Source organism: Aquarana catesbeiana, linkage group LG11 (genome assembly GCF_042186555.1).
Source record: "Aquarana catesbeiana isolate 2022-GZ linkage group LG11, ASM4218655v1, whole genome shotgun sequence".
In the NCBI taxonomy this organism is placed as follows: domain Eukaryota; kingdom Metazoa; phylum Chordata; class Amphibia; order Anura; family Ranidae; genus Aquarana; species Aquarana catesbeiana.
In genome coordinates, this window is record NC_133334.1 from 277,940,630 (window position 1) to 277,960,208 (window position 19,579).

Genomic DNA, 19,579 nt, shown 5'->3' on the forward strand with positions numbered 1-19,579 from the left:
TTTTATTTTGTGATAACAACTTTTGCAACTTAGGTATTCTGCACATCCTTTGACCATTCTTAGCACATATATCCATTTTTTAACAATTATTTACATTGTGTTACACGTTTTATCCACCCAACATTGAGGGGTTATGTTTTCCTTTTGTTAGCAGTTTGTATAGTTTATTGATTTATTCATTATCATTCTCTATCAGTGAACAGCGCCAATCCCCTATTTCTTTAGACTACACATTTTCCTGTATTGTACATTGATGGTGTCCCCAGGGGTGATGGACGGTATTTTCCTGTATTGTACATTGATGGTGTCCCCGTTGGTGATGGAGTGTATTGTACATTGATGGTGTCCCCGGTGATGATGGACGGTATTTTCCTGTATTGTACATTGATGGTGTCCCCGGTGGTGATGGATGGTATTTTCCTGTATTGTACATTGATGGTGTCCCTGGTGGTGATGGACGGTATTTTCCTGTATTGTACATTGATGGTGTCCCTGGTGGTGATGGATGGTATTGTACGTTGATGGTGTCCCTGGTGGTGATGGATGGGATTGTACATTGATGGTGTCCCCGGTGGTGATGATGGTGTCCCCGGTGGTGATGGACGGTATTTTCCTGTATTGTACATTGATGGTGTCCCCGGTGGTGATGGAGTGTATTGTACATTGATGGTGTCCCCGGTGGTGATGGAGTGTATTGTACATTGATGGTGTCCCCGGTGGTGATGGATGGTATTTTCCTGTATTGTACATTGATGGTGTCCCCGTTGGTGATGGACGTTTTTTTCTTGTATTGTACATTGATGGTGTCCCCGGTGGTGATGGACGGGATTTTCCTGTATTGTACATTGATGGTGTCCCCGGTGGTGATGGACGGTATTGTACATTGATGGTGTCCCCGGTGGTTATGGACGGTATTTTCCTGTATTGTACATTGATGGTGTCCCCGGTGGTTATGGACGGTATTTTCCTGTATTGTACATTGATGGTGTCCCCGGTGGTGATGGATGGTATTTTCCTGTATTGTACATTGATGGTGTCCCCGGTGGTGATGGACGGTATTTTCCTGTATTGTACATTGATGGTGTCCCCGGTGGTGATGGACGGTATTTTCCTGTATTGTACATTGATGGTGTCCCCGGTGGGGATGGACGGGATTTTCCTGTATTGTACATTGATGGTGTCCCCGGTGGTGATGGATGGTATTTTCCTGTATTGTACATTGATGGTGTCCCCGGTGGTGATGGACGGTATTGTACATTGATGGTGTCCCCGGTGGTGATGGACGGTATTTTCCTGTATTGTACATTGATGGTGTCCCCGGTGGTGATGGACGGTATTTTCCTGTATTGTACATTGATGGTGTCCCCGGTGGTGGTGAACGGTATTTTCCTGTATTGTACATTGATGGTGTCCCCGGTGGTGATGGACGGTATTTCCCTGTATTGTACATTGATGGTGTCCCCGGTGGTGATGGAGTGTATTGTACATTGATGGTGTCCCCGGTGATGATGGACGGTATTTTCCTGTATTATACATTGATGGTGTCCCCGGTGGTGATGGATGGTATTTTCCTGTATTGTACATTGATGGTGTCCCCGGTGGTGATGGATGTTTTTTTCTTGTATTGTACATTGATGGTGTCCCCGGTGGTGATGGACGGTATTGTACATTGATGGTGTCCCCGGTGGTTATGGACGGTATTTTCCTGTATTGTACATTGATGGTGTCCCTGGTGGTGATGGACGGGATTTTCCTGTATTGTACATTGATGGTGTCCCCGGTGGTGATGGATGGGATTGTACATTGATGGTGTCCCCGGTGGTGATGGACGTTATTGTACATTGATGGTGTCCCCGGTGGTGATGGACGGTATTTTCCTGTATTGTACATTGATGGTGTCCCCGGTGGTGATGGATGGGATTGTACATTGATGGTGTCCCCGGTGGTGATGGACGGTATTTTCCTGTATTGTACGTTGATGGTGTCCCCGGTGGTGATGGACGGTATTTTCCTGTATTGTACATTGATGGTGTCCCCGGTGGTGATGGACGGTATTTTCCTGTATTGTACATTGATGGTGTCCCCGGTGGTGATGGACGGTATTTTCCTGTATTGTACATTGATGGTGTCCCCGGTGGTGATGGACGGTATTTTCCTGTATCGTACATTGATGGTGTCCCCGGTGGTGATGGACGTTATTGTACATTGATGGTGTCCCCGGTGGTGATGGAGTGTATTGTACATTGATGATGTCCCCGGTGATGATGGACGGTATTTTCCTGTATTGTACATTGATGGTGTCCCCGGTGGTGATGGACGGTATTTTCCTGTATTGTACATTGATGGTGTCCCCGGTGGTGATGGATGGGATTGTACATTGATGGTGTCCCCGGTGATGATGGACGGTATTTTCCTGTATTGTACGTTGATGGTGTCCCCGGTGGTGATGGACGGTATTTTCCTGTATTGTACATTGATGGTGTCCCCGGTGGTGATGGACGGTATTTTCCTGTATTGTACATTGATGATGTCCCCGGTGGTGATGGACGGTATTTTCCTGTATTGTACATTGATGGTGTCCCCGGTGGTGATGGACGGTATTTTCCTGTATTGTACATTGATGGTGTCCCCGGTGGTGATGGACGTTATTGTACATTGATGGTGTCCCCGGTGGTGATGGAGTGTATTGTACATTGATGGTGTCCCCGGTAATGATGGACGGTATTTTCCTGTATTGTACATTGATGGTGTCCCCGGTGGTGATAGATGGTATTTTCCTGTGTTGTACATTGATGGTGTCCCCGGTGGTGATGGACGGGATTTTCCAGTATTGTACATTGATGGTGTCCCCGGTGGTGATGGACAGTATTGTACATTGATGGTGTCCCCGGTGGTGATGGACAGTATTGTACATTGATGGTGTCCCCGGTGGTGATGGACGGTATTTTCCTGTATTGTACATTGATGGTGTCCCCGGTGGTGATGGACGGTATTTTCCTGTATTGTACATTGATGGTGTCCCCGGTGGTGATGGACAGTATTGTACATTGATGGTGTCCCCGGTGGTGATGGACGGTATTTTCCTGTATTGTACATTGATGGTGTCCCCGGTGGTGATGGACGGTATTTTCCTGTATTGTACATTGATGGTGTCCCCGGTGGTGATGGACGGTATTTTCCTGTATTGTACATTGATGGTGTCCCCGGTGGTGATGGACGGTATTTTCCTGTATTGTACATTGATGGTGTCCCCGGTGGTGATGGAGGGGATTGTACATTGATGGTGTCCCCGGTGGTGATGGACGGTATTTTCCTGTATTGTACGTTGATGGTGTCCCTGGTGGTGATGGATGGGATTGTACATTGATGGTGTCCCCGGTGGTGATGGATGGTATTTTCCTGTATTGTACATTGATGGTGTCCCCGGTGGTGATGGATGGTATTTTCCTGTATTGTACATTGATGGTGTCCCCGGTGGTGATGGATGGTATTTTCCTGTATTGTACATTGATGGTGTCCCCGGTGGTGATGGAGTGTATTGTACATTGATGGTGTCCCCGGTGGTGATGGACGGTATTTTCCTGTATTGTACATTGATGGTGTCCCTGGTGGTGATGGACGGGATTTTCCTGTATTGTACATTGATGGTGTCCCCGGTGGTGATGGATGGGATTGTACATTGATGGTGTCCCCGGTGGTGATGGACGTTATTGTACATTGATGGTGTCCCCGGTGGTGATGGACGGTATTTTCCTGTATTGTACATTGATGGTGTCCCCGGTGGTGATGGATGGGATTGTACATTGATGGTGTCCCCGGTGGTGATGGACGGTATTTTCCTGTATTGTACGTTGATGGTGTCCCCGGTGGTGATGGACGGTATTTTCCTGTATTGTACATTGATGGTGTCCCCGGTGGTGATGGACGGTATTTTCCTGTATTGTACATTGATGGTGTCCCCGGTGGTGATGGACGGTATTTTCCTGTATTGTACATTGATGGTGTCCCCGGTGGTGATGGACGTTATTGTACATTGATGGTGTCCCCGGTGGTGATGGAGTGTATTGTACATTGATGGTGTCCCCGGTGATGATGGACGGTATTTTCCTGTATTGTACATTGATGGTGTCCCCGGTGGTGATGGACGGGATTTTCCTGTATTGTACATTGATGGTGTCCCCGGTGGTGATAGATGGTATTTTCCTGTGTTGTACATTGATGTGTCCCCGGTGGTGATGGACGGGATTTTCCAGTATTGTACATTGATGGTGTCCCCGGTGGTGATGGACAGTATTGTACATTGATGGTGTCCCCGGTGGTGATGGACAGTATTGTACATTGATGGTGTCCCCGGTGGTGATGGACGGTATTTTCCTGTATTGTACATTGATGGTGTCCCCGGTGGTGATGGACGGTATTTTACTGTATTGTACATTGATGGTGTCCCCGGTGGTGATGGATGGTATTTTCCTGTATTGTACATTGATGGTGTCCCCGGTGGTGATGGACGGTATTTTCCTGTATTGTACATTGATGGTGTCCCCGGTGGTGATGGACGGTATTTTCCTGTATTGTACATTGATGGTGTCCCCGGTGGTGATGGACGGTATTTTCCTGTATTGTACATTGATGGTGTCCCCGGTGGTGATGGAGGGGATTGTACATTGATGGTGTCCCCGGTGGTGATGGACGGTATTTTCCTGTATTGTACATTGATGCTGTCCCCGGTGGTGATGGACGGTATTTTCCTGTATTGTAGGGTCGTGTTTGGAGTCTCTGGAGGAAAGTCAGAAGATGTTGGAGAAATCGGTGAAGTGTCAGACGTATCTGAACCATGTGAGTCCTCCCTGATGTGAGATTTATTATTTATTTTTGGGGGGTAAATCTGAGGTGTAATCTGCTTGTATTGTGTCTTCCCAGATTCCCCTCATCATTGGGGATAAAACCTTTTTCCATTTTCATTAGACGCCTTATTTTAGAAACAGTAACTGGGTCTCCGTTCTTCTCTATGCACTGCAGGCAGATCATGGCTGGTGGGAGGGGCTGTACATGTCTTTCTGGATACATCGCAGCACCCTGACTCAATACTCAACAGCTCCTAGTCCTGATGCAAGCCGTGGGCTGGCTGTTGGGAGGAGTTATGCAAACGGGCACTGATGAGCACTCAGACATGTAGCAGTGCTAAATGGCCAAAAAAAATGGCCTGGTCATAAAGTGGGGGGTAAAATCTTCCGGCGCTGAAGTGGTTAATCTGGCTTTTGCTTCGGCTAAGTGGGACTTCTACCGTCCTGTAGAAAGCTTTGTGTGATGCGGCTGCCACATTTCCCATCTGTACTGCTTTGTGATTGGCTGTCAGTTGAGGAGGTCGATGGTAACCGAGAGAGACCAGAGGGGCGGAGAGTGGGACCGTCCAATGGTAATCTGCCCTTCCGCCCTCTGATTTCCGGGAACCGCCGGATCCTGTGTGCGTCCGCTTCACCCCCCCCCCCCTTCTCCTCGGGTGACCCGTCATTCATCCCTCCGCTCGGTCACACAATCAGGACTATTAGACGTCGGTAACACGCCCCGCAATCCAAATTTTACGACCAAATCACATTGCAGTGTAATATCTTGGATTTAATGAAGGCATAAAAAAGGGCGGTCCCCCGAAGGGACGGCAGCCGGTATAAATCTCGGCAGCACCAATCCCAGCAGTCGTCCGGCTTCCCTAATTCGTGTTAAGCTTTGAAAGAGATTGATGAGCGCTGCGGGAGCCCGGCACAGAGATTGATGACCGATAGAAGACGGGCCGGAGTACACGAGCGCCGGACTGAGCGCCACCGACCACGAAAAAGGCCAGAAAATCAATCATTTCCCTGTAATGAAGGCAGATGATACACCGCGTGTGTGTAATATATAGATATAGATGTGTGTAATATATAGATATACAGAGGATGTATATCTCATTATTTTTATTATACGGGATTTATATCGTACCAACATTTTGTGCAGTGCTTTACAACATGAGGGCAGACAGTACACTTACAATACAGGAGGAATCAGAGGGCCCCTCTTATTAGAGCTTCCAATATCTTTATATCTTGTATATGTCCAAATTGTGCCCAAAGTGTCAATATTTTGTGTGGCCACCATTATTTTCCAGCTCTGCCTTAACCCTCTTGGACATGGAGGTCACCAGAGCTTCACAGGTTGTCACTGGAGTCCTCTTCCACTCCTCCATGATGACATCACAGAGCTGGTGGGTGTTAGAGACCTTGTGCTCCTCCACCTTCCGTTTGAGGATGTCCCACAGATGATCAATAGGGTTTAGGTCTGGAGACATGCTTGGCCAGTCCATCACCTTTACCCTCAGCTTCTTTAGCAAGGCAGTGGTGGTCTTGGAGGTGTGTTTGGGGTGGTTATCATGTTGGAATACTGCCCTGCGGTCCAGTCTCTGAAGGGAGGGGATCATGCTCTGCTTCAGTAGGTCACAGTACATGTTGGCATTCATGGTCCCCTCAATGATCTGTAGCCCCCCAGTGCCGGCAGCTCTCATGCAGCCCCAGACCATGACACTCCCACCATCATGCTTGACTGTAGACAAGACACACTTGTCTTTGTCCTCCTCACCTGGTTGCCCCCACACACGCTTGTCACCATCTGAACCAAATAAGTTTATCTTGGTCTCATCAGACCACAGGACATGGTTCCAGTAATCCATGTCCTTAGTCTGCTTGTCTTCAGCAAACTGTTTGCGGGCTTTCTTGTGCATCATCTTTAGAAGAGGCTTCCTTCTGGGATGACAGCCATGCAGACCAATTTGATGCAGTGTGCGGCGTATGGTCTGAGCACTGACAGGCTGACCCCCCACCCCTACAACCTCTGCAGCAATGCTGGCAGCACTCATACGTCTATTTCCCAAAGACAACCTCTGGATATGACGCTGAGCACGTGACCTCAACTGCTTTGGTGGACCATGGCGAGGCCTGTTCTGAGTGGAACCTGTCCTGTTATACCGCTGTATGGTCTTGGCCACCGTGCTGCAGCTCAGTTTCAGGGTCTTGACAATCTTCTTATAGCCTAGGCCATCTTTATGTAGAGCAACAATTCTTTTCTTCAGATCCTCAGAGTTCTTTGCCATGAGGTGCCATGTTCAACTTCCAGTGACCAGTATGAGAGAGTGAGAGCGATAACACCAAATTTAACACACCTGCTCCCCATTCACACCTGAGACCTTCTAACACTAACGAGTCACATGACACCGGGGGGAGGGAAAATGGCTAATTGGGCCCAATTTGGACATTTTCACTTAGGGGTGTACTGACTTTTGTTGCCGGTGGTTTAGACATTAATGGCTGTGTGTTGAGTTATTTTGAGGGGACAGCAAATTTACACTGTTATACAAGCTGTACACTCACTACTTTACATTGTAGACAAGTGTCATTTCTTCAGTGTTGTCACATGAAAAGATGGAAGAAAAGATTTACACAAATGTGACTGAGGGGTGTACTTACTTTTTGAGATACTTTGTGTGTGTACAGTACCTGACCGCGAGATTGTGTTTCCAGCGCGATACCATCGCGCTGGTTCTCGGCGACAGGGTACTGTGAATGTCGCGCTGGCTCGCTCATCGGGAAAGGAAAACTTTGTTTTCCTTCCGCGATGAGTGACAGGCAGTGCTGACAGCTGTCTGGTATGAATCCTGAGGCGGGAACACCGCGCCAAATTTTCAATGGAAAAACCGGCGTGGGTTCCCCCCTCGGAGGCATACCAGGCCCTTAGGTCTGGCATGGATTGTAAGGGGAACCCCCTATGCCGAAAAATCGGCGTGGGGGTCCCCCCCAAATCCATACCAGACCCTTATCCGAGCATGCAGCCCGGCCGGCCAGGAAAGGGGGTGGGGACGAGCGAGCGCCCCCCCCCTCCTGAGCCGTACCAGGCCGCATGCCCTCAACATGGGGGGGTGAGTGCCTTGGGGGAGGGGGGCGCCCTGCGGCCCCCCCACCCCAAAGCACCTTGTCCCCATGTTGATGAGGACAAGGGCCTCTTCCCGACAACCCTGGCCGTTGGTTGTCGGGGTCTGCGGGCGGGGGGCTTATCGGAATCCGGGAGCCCCCCTTAATAAGGGGGCCCCCAGATCCCGGCCCCCCACCCTGTGTGAATGAGTTTGGGGTACATGGTACCCCTACCCATTCACCTAGGGAAAAGTGTCAATGTAAAAAAAAACACACTACACAGGTTTTAAGAATAATTTATTAGTCAGCTCCGGGGGTCTTCTTCCGACTTCGGGGGGTCCCCTTCCGACTTCTCCCGGTGTTCGGCCTCTTCTCCCGGTGTTCGGCCTCTTCTCCCGGGCCCCACCGCTATCTTCTTCCAGCTCTATTGCCAGCGAGGGGCCCGGTCTGCTGCCGCTGTCTTGTCGCCGCTGTCTTGTCGCCGCTGTCTTGTCGCCGCTGTCTTGTCGCCGCTGTCTTGTCGCCGCTGTCTTGTCGCCGCTGTCTTGTCGCCGCTGTCTTGTCGCCGCTGTCTCGCCGCCGCTGTCTTGCCTCTTCTTTTCTTCTTCCCCGATGTTGACACGACGCTCTCTCCGACTCGAATGCTGTGTGCGAGCTGCGGAGCCATTTATATAGGCGGTAACCCCGCCCCCTTACGACGTCATGGTCCCAGCATGCGCAGGGACTCTGGCGTCATAAGGGGGCGTGACCCCAGAGTCCCTGCGCATGCTGGGACCATGACGTCGTAAGGGGGCGGGGTTACCGCCTATATAAATGGCTCCGCAGCTCGCACACAGCATTCGAGTCGGAGAGAGCGTCGTGTCAACATCGGGGAAGAAGAAAAGAAGAGAAGAAGCGGCAAGACAGCGGCGGCAAGACAGCGGCGGCGAGACAGCGGCGACAAGACAGCGGCGACAAGACAGCGGCAGCAGACTGGGCCCCTCGCTGGCAATAGAGCTGGAAGAAGATAGCGGTGGGGCCCGGGAGAAGAGGCCGAACACCGGGAGAAGAGGCCGAACACCGGGAGAAGTCGGAAGGGGACCCCCCGAAGTCGGAAGAAGACCCCCGGAGCTGACTAATAAATTATTCTTAAAACCTGTGTAGTGTGTTTTTTTTTACATTGACACTTTTCCCTAGGTGAATGGGTAGGGGTACCATGTACCCCAAACTCATTCACACAGGGTGGGGGGCTGGGATCTGGGGGCCCCCTTATTAAGGGGGGCTCCCGGATTCCGATAAGCCCCCCGCCCGCAGACCCCGACAACCAACGGCCAGGGTTGTCGGGAAGAGGCCCTTGTCCTCATCAACATGGGGACAAGGTGCTTTGGGGTGGGGGGGCCGCAGGGCGCCCCCCTCCCCCAAGGCACCCACCCCCCCATGTTGAGGGCATGCGGCCTGGTACGGCTCAGGAGGGGGGGGGGGGCGCTCGCTCGTCCCCACCCCCTTTCCTGGCCGGCCGGGCTGCATGCTCGGATAAGGGTCTGGTATGGATTTGGGGGGGACCCCCACGCCGATTTTTCGGCATAGGGGGTTCCCCTTACAATCCATGCCAGATCTAAGGGCCTGGTATGCCTCCGAGGGGGGAACCCACGCCGGCTTTTTCATTTAAAATTTGGCGCGGTGTTCCCGCCTCAGGATTCATACCAGACAGCTGTCAGCACTGCCTGTCACTCATCGCGGAAGGAAAACAAAGTTTTCCTTTCGCGATGAGTGAGCCATCTCGGCGCTGGCCCCTGCGACGGGGCTCGTAGGTGTCAAATCTCGCCGAGAAGTGCGGCGAGATTGACACAATATCGCGGTCACCTACTGTATGTGTGTGTGTATATATATAATATAATCAGCCAGTAGATTGCTCTAAATACAGGTTTCTTTTAGGTAAACAGTAACATTTTGCGGAATGACATTCGCGTTCCGCGGCTCCCGGTGAGTTTGCAGCCAGATGGTCACATTTGGACACCCTTGTCATGGGAACCGAGGAAAATGGCTGTTTTACAGCAGAATGTTCAATGTGTCCAAAGCAATCACACACAATTAAATCTCCATTTATTTTATCCAACTTAGAACACAACATGCCGTCCTTTACTGCCACACATTATTAAATGGAGAAATATAGAGTGTTTGCTGTGCGTTTTCTGTAAAACATATGGGCCCGGGTTACTCTGAACAGAGGGTTTGCAAATATTAATCTGTGCAGAAATACAGACCAATCTGTCATGATGGAGGAAAATAGGGACTTGATTTAAAATTCACAAGGACATGACGGACCGGGACACAGCGAGGACCTTTGATTGGCTGTTCCACATCCCCCCCCCATTTATATTTGCCTTATCTTGCAGTCTTCTGGTTGGTTTGGGGATGTCACAGACCCTTCTTCCTTTGGCAGTGGTCATGGTTGGTCGGTACTCCCAGGCAGCATGGCATTTATAATAAATACTGTGTGGCGCTCAACCAATAACCACAAATCACAAATGATAAATAAAATATAAAGTGACTGTGCATAGGACCTTGTCTTTAAAATAAGCATATAAAGTACAGGGACTGTGCATAGGGCCTTATCTGGAATAAGCAAAAATGGATGAACAAATATGAATATAAACGTATATAAAAACAATTATGGGTTCAAATATAAATAGGAAAAAAAGTCCACGGAAAGTTCAATCCACAGTGCAGAATAAACAAGTGTAAAGTCTCTTCTAGGACCCTTAAACTTTGTGATGGCACCAGCACCCGGAGTGATAGATGGAATGCTCGCTTGTCGAATTACCATGACCCCCCCCTATTTATGGTGGTCATAAAGCGCTTTTTTTGGGCATTAATTATGGACCCCAAATCTCCACTGTGGGGATGCTCCTTAATTCATCGGGGACCCCAACAATCCAGCAAATACAGCGAGATATTGAACCAAATTGCTCATATAAGGTGAACAGACAAAAGCCTCTCCATAGTGTAAAAAAGTTTTTAAAACATTTAATGAGAGAGTACACTCACAAAAAAAAAAAAAATCACTCAGCCGGCATGTAATCTCCATTTCCTGGAACGTGATGACGTCAGCAAGAGGCTCCACCCAAGTCGGTTTGTCATCAAAAGACGTCTTCAGGGGCAATGGCATTTATGTAATGAGGTGTGAGCCCAAGCTGCTTGCAAATGCAACTCCAGGGGGCGTGTCCTTGATGCCTTGGGCTCACAGAAAATGGATGAATGACTCCAAGTATGATTCTCGCTGAAACGACCACGAGGCCATATTAGAAAGGAAGCAGCTCAAGTCCCTAAGAGGGTCCACCACCATCCATCCATCAGTGGGCATGACCTACTGGAAAGGATTGCTTCCCCTTTGCCCACACAGTCACCCACCCAGGACCAGTCACTGATACAGTCAGTCCAGTGTGGTCTCCAGCACAAACCAGCTGGGTGTTCTTCAACATGGAAGACTGCAGGCATCCAGCGGTGGTCAGGACTCTCTTGCTTTTAGGACAACACCTGAAGATAAGGAGAGTATTGCAGCAATAGCTGTCTATTTTTATTTATTTTTTACATTCTAGGCTTCATATATTTTATTATATTTTGGTGGTAAAGTTGGTGTAGGGTGTTAAGGTGGAACTACAGTTGAATCATAAACAATTGTGAACAGGCAGTACTTTATTGCAAAAGGAGGAGGAGCTTGTGGGACCCCTGACCATCTCACCCATATGAGCTTTTTGGACCCCTGACCATCGCACCCGGAGGAGCTTGCGAGATACCTGACCTTCACTCCCGGGGGAGCTTGCGGGACCCCTGACCTTCACTCCGGGGGAGCTTGTGGGACCCCTGACCATCACGCTTGGGGGACCTTGTGGGACACCTGACCATCGCGCCCGGAGGAGCTTGTGGGACACCTGACCATTACGCTAAGGGGAGCTTGTGGGACACCTGACCATCACGCCCGGAGGAGCTTGCGGGATACCTGGCCATCGTGCCCGGAGGAGCTTGCGGGGCACCTGACCATCACGTGCGGAGGAGCTTGTGGGACACCTGACCATCACGCCCGGAGGAGCTTGTGGGACACCTGACCATTACGCTCGGTGGAGCTTGCGGGACACCTGACCATCTCGCCCGGAGGAGCTTGCGGGACACCTGACCATCACGCCCGGGGGAGCTTGCGGGACACCTGACCATCACGCCCAGAGGAGCTTGCGGGACACCTGACCATCTCGCCCGGAGGAGCTTGCGGGACACCTGACCATCTCGCCCGGAGGAGCTTGCGGGACACCTGACCATCTCGCCCGGAGGAGCTTGCGGGACACCTGACCATCTCGCCCGGAGGAGCTTGCGGGACACCTGACCATCTCGCCCGGAGGAGCTTGCGGGACACCTGACCATCTCGCCCGGAGGAGCTTGTGGGACACCTGACCATTACGCTAAGGGGAGCTTGCGGGACACCTGACCATCACACTCGGGGGAGCTTGTGGGACACCTGACCATCTCGCCCGGAGGAGCTTGTGGGACACCTGACCATTACGCTAAGGGGAGCTTGTGGGACACCTGACCATTACGCTAAGGGGAGCTTGCGGGACATCTGACCATCTCGCCCGGAGGAGCTTGCGGGACACCTGACCATCTCGCCCGGAGGAGCTTGCGGGACACCTGACCATCTCGCCCGGAGGAGCTTGTGGGACACCTGACCATTACGCTAAGGGGAGCTTGCGGGACACCTGACCATCACACTCGGGGGAGCTTGTGGGACACCTGACCATCTCGCCCGGAGGAGCTTGTGGGACACCTGACCATTACGCTAAGGGGAGCTTGTGGGACACCTGACCATCACGCCCGGGGGAGCTTGCGGGGACACCTGACCATCACCCCCGGGGAAGCTTGCGGGGACACCTGACCATCACGCCCGGGGGAGCTTGCGGGGACACCTGACCATCACGCCCGGAGGAGCTTGCGGGACACCTGACCATCGCGCCTGACATGCTGTAGTATTGGCAGTACCCTTCACTGGAATTAGAACTCCTATTGCAAAGGGTTACTTTGGGAAAAGCGGTGGGTTATTGTAGCACAGAATGAGATTTTTGGGTGTGTTCTGTATGGTGTACAGGATGCAATAACAAACCAAAGTCCCACCAACTGCAGATTGAGACCTAAAATACATTTTGAATACCGTTTCATTGAGAAGTATAATTGAAGTTCCTGGGAGGCGAGGGGTTAATACACCAGACAGTAGTTGGCTGGTTGGGGGATGCAGGCTTGGGGCGGGCAGCCGGTAACCTAACATTCCCACAGAGGGCGCTGTCTGTCCACACGTCTCATTACCTTCAAATTGCTACAGCAAAATTTATTAGCCGGACCCATCGCCAGCAGCGGGGAATTGGGGCCTGCGAGTTCCACCTGTCAGTCTGGTCCATTTCCAGAAACACAAAAGCAGAATGACGATAAATGAATTCCCGCTGCCGGGCTTCCAGGTAGATATACAGTAGAGGATTCTTCAGAGGGATGGTTTGTCACCTTGGCGGGTTCACTTATCTCATTACAGCGCAGGGAGGAATGAATGCCGCTAAGTAGTGTGGAGTTCATGTGTCCCCGTCAGATGTCCGACTTCTCTAAGGAATGGATCTGGGGGAGGAGAGACGACATAAGAAGAGTTTGTTGCATCTCATTCATGAATGGGGAGAAAGAAAATCATTTGCGCTTCTCAACATTAAAGTAAAAATTCATCTTTTCCCACCAAAAAAATATATATCTCTGATCAGCCATAACATTATGACCACGGACAGGTAAAGTGAATACCATTTGATTATCTGGTTACAATGACATCTGAAAGTGGATGGGATCTTCTAGGCAGCAAGTGAAGTTGAGGTGTTGAAAGCAGAAAAAATGGACAAGTGTAAGGAATGTAAGGGACTTTGGCAAGGGCCACATTGTAATATCTAGTCCAGGGGTCTCCAAACTTTCCAAACAAAGGGCCCCGGCTTTAGCGGGGGCTGGACTGTGGCCAGTGGGAGTAAAAAATGCCTAATTTTTGGTGTTCGTGAGAGCAATTGTACCCCATCGCTTTGAAATTGGGCCCTATTATTGATGTCATTTGGAGGTAATGTGCCCCATCATTGATGTCATTTGGAGGTATTGTGCCCCATCATTGGTGTCATTTTGGCGGTATTGTGCCCCATCATTGGTGTCATTTGGAGGTATTGTGCCCCATCATTGGTGTCATTTGGAGGTATTGTGCCCCATCATTGGTGTCATTTGGAGGTATTGTGCCCCATCATTGGTGTCATTTGGAGGTATTGTGCCCCATCATTGGTGTCATTTTGGCGGTATTGTGCCCCATCATTGGTGTCATTTGGAGGTATTGTGCCCCATCATTGGTGTCATTTGGAGGTATTGTGCCCCATCATTGGTGTCATTTGGAGGTATTGTGCCCCATCATTGGTGTCATTTGGAGGTATTGTGCCCCATCATTGGTGTCAGTGGGAGGTATTGTGCCCCATCATTGGTGTCAGTGGGAGGTATTGTGCCCCATCATTGGTGTCATTTGGAGGTATTGTGCCCCATCATTGGTGTCATTTGGAGGTATTGTGCCCCATCATTGGTGTCCATTGGAAGTTATTGTGCCCCATCCGATTTATTAAAAGTCAGCAGCTACAGTATTGTAACTGCTGATTTTTAATTATTTTTTTCTTAGTTAGAACTCCGCTTTAATAAATGAAATCATCGTTTAAAAACTGCATTTTGTATTTACTCGGGTTATCTTTGTGTAATAACTTTTTGTTTGATCTGACTAATTTCAAGTGTGACAAATATGCAAAAAAACAAAAAGAAGGGGGCAAATACTTTTTCACAGCACAGTATATAGGGTATACAGCTGAGATCTTTGAGATGTTGTTGTTGTTGTTGTTGTTTTTTTCCCCTTTTGTTATGCTGTAGGTATGATTACTTTTGACAGAACAGTTCTCGGGTCTGAAAATCAACGGGGTATTTCTCTGTCTGGCCAGGGTCCAGCTTTAATGGTCGGTAGGTGCGGACGTATTCACTAAGTTACTTTAGTATTAAATTGTTATAAATTCTTACAAGGTTACGTCTTTCCTATCTGTGTTTGCAAGATTTTTTATATTATTATTTTTATATAGATATTCTTTTTATTATTATTTTTATTTTATTATTAGTTTTATTATTTTATTATTATTTTATTTTTTCCATTAGAACTTTTTTTTTTCCTATTTTTGGATTTACGGAGGGGGTTAAGCAGGAAGGTGATTTCAATGATGAGAACCGGACTGCCGCAGTTAATGATAAATAGCTAAAAATTCCCTTTGTGGTTTGATGTATATCCTGCTGTACCGAGACATCAAAGAGCTGTCAGAGGAAGCTGCCCATGGACCGTTAATTTATCACGGCTCTGGAAGGCAATCCATAATCCCCCCCCCCCCCCCCCATCTCTTCTTCTGCTTTATGATAACCTAAACCTCAACCCCCCGAACCTCGCCAAGTCCGCCGAGAGAACTGCATCAAACTGCGCTGTCACACCAGCTGCACCGCTCTCATCCACTTTGATCACTCCACAAGAACTAAGGCTGCCTTAAAGGGACGTTTCTCTAGGTTGTGCGTTATCTCCGCTCCTTGGATCAAATGTAATTGGATTGAAGAGAAGAAACATTTGTAACGTGATCACGTCTTGGCGTCACCCATGCGCTTCGTTTTTTGATTTGCTAGATAAAGAGGAAGGTGTCTGCGGTTGGGAAACCCTCCATATACCCAGTGAAGTGGCTGGGCTCAGGTGATGCACAGAGATGAAACAAATCCTCCTACAGAAGTTGTACCTGTTTATCTGCAGCCCTGTCTTCTCTACAGCCTTCTAAAGTACACATTTTGCATAGCATTTGTGAGCTCCAGAAGGCAGGGGGTGGGGGTGGGGGTGGGGTGGGGGGTGTTGTGATGTGATGTCACATGGAGAATTTCCCTGCTAAATCATTTTGAAATTTGTGCTCAGTCAGTCTTATGATCAAAACACTCCTCCCAGAGAGCGTAGACAGGTCTTCAAACCTTTTTCAGTGCAGAAGCACAGCTCTGACCAAGCACCAGTTTATTGTTGGGATTTGACTAGTTATAAGTCAGTCCGCTCAGGTGTACTTTCTGTTGGTGTGTTTGACAGTGGCGGCTGATGGGGTTTTTTTTGGGGGGGAGGGGGGCAGCAAGCCCCCCCCACCCGTTTGCAGGTCAGTCCAGCACTTCATGGCAGGCAGCGGCTTGGCACCGAGTCCTCTCCTTCATGGCAGCTTCCAGCGCCTGCCCTCCTCCTAGGCATCCAATAGGATCGCCTGTCCTTTTAGCCAATCAGGTGACTGGTGTTAGAACCTGCTTCCTGATTGGCCGGGAAGAGGATCAGCATTATAGCAACCAATATTGATTCGCTGTTTTAACACACCTGGGTAGGCTCGGAGCACACTCTCTGCGACCTGAGCCCACCCTATATTGAAGCCCATTAGAGCCTCTGGCTCCAATCTGTGCGTCAAAACCCCCCCCCCCCGCATTGGAGTCCATGCGCCAGTGTCCTAAAAGGGCCGGATGCATGGGGGGGTGGCGCCCGTGCGCCCTTAATAGACTGACCGCCCCCGGTGTTTTGGTCTTTATACATGTGCGCTTCAGGAGAGCCTAATTGGCTCTTAGTGGTGGCTGACCCTCTGATAATGTGAAAGACACTGTGCAGGAGATCCTAGTAGAGTATTATGTAGGCCAGGGGTGGTCAACTCAAAAATTCTAGAGTGCCTCAAGTGTGGCCCCTGAAGCTTCCAGGGGGTCGCATGCTAGCAGCTCATTTTCATGCATTACGTAAAGTTAGGAAGCCTATTCAAAATCAATAGACTAACTTATCCCAAGGTCCAAAAGTTTTGTACGGTGGTGAGGGAAAAAAAGTATTTGATCAGCTGCTGATTTTGTACGTTTGCCCGCTGACAAAGAAATGATCAGTCTATAATTTTATCGGTCGGTTTATTTTAACAGTGAGACACAGAATAACAAAATTATCCAGAAAAACGCATTTCAAAAAAGTTATGAATTGATTTGCGTTTTAATGAGTGAAATAAGTATTTGGCCCCTTCGCAAAACATGACTTAGTAGTTGGAGAAAACCCTTGTAGGCAATCGGAGATCAGATGTTTCTTGTAGTTGGCCACCAGGTTTGCACACATCTCAGGAGGGATTTTGTCCCACTCCTCTTTGGAGATCCTCTACAAGTCATTAAGGTTTCCAGGCTGATGTTTGGTAACTCGAACGTTCAGCTCCCTCCACATATTTTCTATGGGATTAAGGTCTTGAGTCTGGCTAGGCCACTCCAGGACTTTAATGTGCTTCTTCTTGAGCCACTCCTTTGTTGCCTTGGCCGTGTGTTTTGGGTCAATTTTATGTTGAAATGTTCATCTACGACTCATTTTCAATGCCCTGGCTGAGGGAAGGAGGTTCTTGCCCAAGAGTTTATGCTACATGGCCCCGTCTATCGTCCCTTTGATGCAGTGAGGTTCTCTGGACCCCTTAGCAGAAAAACACCCCCAAAGCATAATGTTTCCACCTCCATGTTTGATGGTGGGGATGGTATTCTTGGGGGTCATAGGCAGCATTCCTCCTCCTCCAAACACGGCGAGTTGAGTTGATGCCAAAGAGCTTGATTTTGGTCTCATCTGACCACAACACTTTCCCCCAGTTCTCTGAATCGTTCAGATGTTCATTAGCAAACTTCAAACGGACCTGTACATGTGATTTCTTGAGCAGGGGGACCTTGCGGGCGCTGCAGGATTTCAGTCCTTCACAGTGTAGTGTGTTACCAATTGTTTTCTTGGTGACTATGGTCCCAGCTGAGATCATTGACAAGATTCTGCCGCGTAGTTCTGGGCTGATTCCTCACCGTCCTCATGATCATTGAAACTCCACGAGGTGAGATCTTGTATGGAGCTCCAGACCGAGGGAGATTGACAGTTATTTTGTGTTTCTTCCATTTGTGAATAATCGCACCAACTGTTGTCACCCTCTCACCAAGCTTCTTGGCGATGGTCTTGTAGCCCATTCCAGCCTTATGTAGGTCTACAATCTTCTCCCTGACATCCTTGGAGAGCTCTTTGGTCTTGGCCATGATGGAGAGATTGGAATCCAATTGCATCTGTGGACAGGTGACTTTTATACGGGTAACAAGCTGAGACTAGGAGCACTCCCTTTAAGAAAGTGCTCCTAATCTCAATCTCAGCTCGTTGCCTGTATAGAAGACACCTGGGAGCCAGAAATCTTGCTAATTGATAGGGGATCAAATACTTATTTCACTCATTAAAATGCAAATCAATTTATAACTTGTTTTTAAAATGTGTTTTTTTCTGGATATTTTTGTTTTTTTGTTGCTCTTCTGTCTCTCACTGTTAAAATAAACCGACCAATAAAATTTAACAGACTGATCATTTCTTTGTCAGTGGGCAAACGTACAAAATCAGTAGGGGATCAAATAGTCTAAACCCCCCCCCTTCTCTCTCCTCCAATGGACTTTTTTACCTTTCTCACTTCAGCCTTTCAGTGCCAGGTGCTGGTACACAGAACGTTCTGGGCACCCCGCTTCCACTCTTCTGCTGAACTGGTGCCCCACAGTTTGAGGGCGGCACACAGAGGGCAAGTGGGCTGCGTATTGGGTAGACAAACTCCAAATATTTATACCACCTGAGCAGTGCTTGTATGTTCTTGCCGTGTTCCTACCATGATCCAATACCATGAAATTGGCACTATAGTGTATGAAAATGAAAAGAGGGCATCAGATTTTAGGCTCCTTCCATGGCAGCGAGCGATCGGTTTCTGCATGTAAGGTCAGCAATGCCATCGCACATTCACAATGTAATGTTTAACACCCTCCCCCCCCCCCTTCTCTCCCTCTCCTGCAGAGTTTGAAGCCGATACAGACCGGGTTTACTCTGAAGGAGAATACATCAGGCGGTTTGGACACGGCTTTGCGGATGTAAGGCAGACGATGGAGAGAAAACACACAACGCCTGTTTGGACTATAATTCATTTTGTACTCTGGATCAATCATGATGCCGGTAATAAAAGCCACACAATGTACCAACCTGGAAGATCTACAACAGACACCGGGCAGCCGAGGAGAAGATTGCTGGAATACACACAGGTGTATACAGACGAAGAATATGTATAAAATAAATATTTTTTTTCTTGTTGGTTTTTGGCTCTAACTACTTTGTATTTAAAGGTCTACTATATATATATATAATTTCCCCCCCATATCTTCTTTCCCCCCATCTTTTTTTTTTTTTCCCTCGCTGTGCAGCATGCTCCCAGCACAAGGAGAGATACGCATATATGCGTCCCCATGGGGAAACTACCCAATTCCGTGCGGCCGCATATATGCATAGGGGCGGCGGGAAGAGGTTAAAAAATAACCAGCAAAGTCCCCCCCCCCCAGGGGAACCAATGGAGGGCAGGCATAACATGGGAGCCAGAAAGTGTAACTTTTGATGTTCTTCAATGTCCAATATGATTGGCAGCTGTAAAAACAAAAGTGTATATCTAAGTAGTCAGATAAATAATAAGACGGCCAACTATATATATATATATTGTATTTATTGGCGTATAACACTCACTTTTTCACCA

General features: G+C 48.8%; 1 long non-coding RNA gene across 1 annotated transcript in view; it reads left to right on the forward strand.

Moving 5' to 3' along the window:
* The window catches only part of LOC141112828 (uncharacterized), a 25,953-nt gene extending 6,810 nt beyond the window's left edge, over positions 1-19,143 (forward strand). Inside the window, exons 2-3 of the long non-coding RNA XR_012236651.1 lie at positions 4,760-4,836; positions 18,856-19,143. This is a non-coding gene — a long non-coding RNA (uncharacterized lncRNA). The remainder of the gene's footprint in view (positions 1-4,759; positions 4,837-18,855) is intronic.
* Positions 19,144-19,579: the final 436 nt, after the last annotated feature.